Genomic DNA, 2,500 nt, shown 5'->3' with positions numbered 1-2,500 from the left:
AATAATCATAATAATGCTAATAATAATAAAAATAATAACAATAGTAATTATAATAAAAATAACAACGATAAGAATAATAAGTATACTATTAACAATAATTACAATAACAACAGCAAAATAATAATAATAATAATAATAATAATAATTACAACAATAATAATAATGGTGGTAATAATAATAATAATAATAATTACAAAAGTAGGGATAATAATGATAATAATAATAATAATAATAATAATAATAATAACAATAGTAATAACAATTATTAATTATAAATTAATTGATGATAATTATTTATAAGAATAATAACAAGAATAATACCGGTACCATAATAATAATTGCAATAAAAATCATAAAACCCCAATTCAGAATTCCGTCATTCTCTCCTTTCCCAACATTATTCTTCAGACATAACAACCCCGTCAATAAATCAGTCAATCATCGTAAAACCGCGCCAAGTCCCCACAGCAAGGAATACGTCCGTTACCCTCCTCTCCTTTCTTGTCTATTAGCGACAGAAACCAACACTTATGATAACCTGTTTGGAGGTCTGGCGCCGGCGTGGAATAGGGGGCAGGGCAGAAAGATCGCGCGCAGACGCAAATGGAGAGTTAAATGGATAGGAGGAGAGAGAGAGAGAGAGAGGGAGAAAGAGGGAGAGAGAGGGAGATGCAAACTCCGAAAATAGAAGCGAGACGGCACCTGTTGCTAAGGGCGCCTCCAAGCGTGCCATTTAATAGCAGACAAAACTTTGGAGGGTGGAGGGAGGGGGAAGAGAAAATAAAAAGACAGAGAGAGAAAGAGAGAGAGTTGGAGGGCGTGTGTTTTCCCGTGCGTTTTTCCCCTAACCCGAGGATGACGCTAGAAGAGGAACACAAAGGGCGTGAAAACCGTCAAGAAATTCGTTTTGTGGTTTAAGGCGTGTGGATTGAAGGCGGGAGGAAATGGGAAGGGAGTCTGAGGACCGGATGGTGGAGGAGGAGGAGGAGGAGGAGGAGGAGGAGGAGGAGGAGGAGGAGGAGGAGAAGGAGGAGGAAGAGAAGGAGGAGGAGGAGGAGGAGGAGGAGGAGGAGGAGGAGGAGGAGGAGGAGGAGGAGGAGTAGGAGGAGGAGGAGGAGAAGAAGAAGAAGAAGAAGAAGAAGAAGAAGAAGAAGGAGGAGGAAGAGGAGGAGGAGGAGATGGAGGAGGAGAAGAAGAAGGAGGAGATAAAGAAGAAGAAGAAGAAGAAGAAGAAGAAGAAGAAGAAGAAGAAGAAGAAGAAGAAGAAGAAGAAGAAGGAGGAGGAGGAAGAGGGCGGCGGCGACAGAAGGGGAGAGTGGGTGGGAAAGGAAAAGCAGGAAAATGAGGACAGGGAGATACAGCAGAGGAGAGGTGGCAGCCCAAACAACAGGATGTGGTGTCTACAGTTCAACGGCGCGGATCGCGATTTGTAACGGCAAGGCTTACGGTTTAGGCTTCGAAGCTCTTCACGTTCTTCGAAGCTTAACGCCTTCTTCGAAACTTTACAGCTGAATGGCTGCCAAAGGAACTGCGCAAGACGGGCGTCGTTTCCTCATGCCGCTCGCAATGCATCATCGCTTAACCAGGAGGCCAGTTGAATTTAACACACACACACAGACACGCACACACACACACAAAAAAAAAAAAAAAAAAAAAAAAAAAACAGCATGACGGATCCGACAGATGATCATCATGCAGAGAAACCAGAGGTCGCGTCACACACCATAATGACAACTTATCAGCATGACCTTCACGGGAAGTTCACGGTGTCACTAGGGCGTCCCTTCCAGACAATACATTTTTGCATTTTTCCTTTAAAACAAACAGCTGTTCAAACCACGTTTCACTAAGGCGATTTAGGAAGTTCTTTGTCATTTTGATAACCTTTCAAAAAACAAAGAGAGCTGAGGCCTTATCTAGTATGATTCAACAACTAAACGCCAAGAACAAAGGCAGATACTTAAAACGATTACAGTGAACATGATTATATCTACACGTGTATTGGCATATACCTCATATGTCTGTCTATCTAGTTATCCGTAGTTTATTACTTTAATATTCATCCCGATATTGTGGGTGCGGATCGGCATGTGCAGAATATATATATATATATATATATATATATATATATATATATATATATATATATATATACATATACACACATATATGTATATACATATATATACACATATATACATATAGATTCATATAGATGTGTGTGTGTGTGTGCGTGAGTGCACCCGTGTGTGTGTGTGTGTGTGTGTGTGTGTGTGTGTGTGTGTGTGTGTGTGTGTGTGTGTGTGTGTGTGTGTGTGTGTGTGTGTGTGTGCTCCCGTATGTGTGTGTGTGTGTGTGTGTGTGTGCTCCCGTATGTGTGTGTGAGTGTGTGTGTGTGTGTGTGTGTGTGTGTGTGTGTGTGTGTGTGTGTGTGTGTGTGTGTGTGTGTGTGTGTGTGTGTGTGTGTGTGTGTGTGTGCACACACACACATGTGCATGTA

General features: G+C 41.4%; 1 protein-coding gene across 17 annotated transcripts in view; it reads right to left on the bottom strand.

Moving 5' to 3' along the window:
• The window catches only part of LOC125032544 (echinoderm microtubule-associated protein-like 2), a 131,504-nt gene that overhangs the window by 15,273 nt on the left and 113,731 nt on the right, over positions 1 to 2,500 (bottom strand). The gene's annotated exons all lie outside the window — the stretch shown is intronic.

This window comes from Penaeus chinensis, chromosome 14 (assembly GCF_019202785.1).
Source record: "Penaeus chinensis breed Huanghai No. 1 chromosome 14, ASM1920278v2, whole genome shotgun sequence".
Taxonomy (NCBI): Eukaryota; Metazoa; Arthropoda; class Malacostraca; order Decapoda; family Penaeidae; genus Penaeus; species Penaeus chinensis.
Note: the sequence above shows the minus strand (reverse complement) of the source record. Positions and strands in the feature narration are given on the sequence as shown.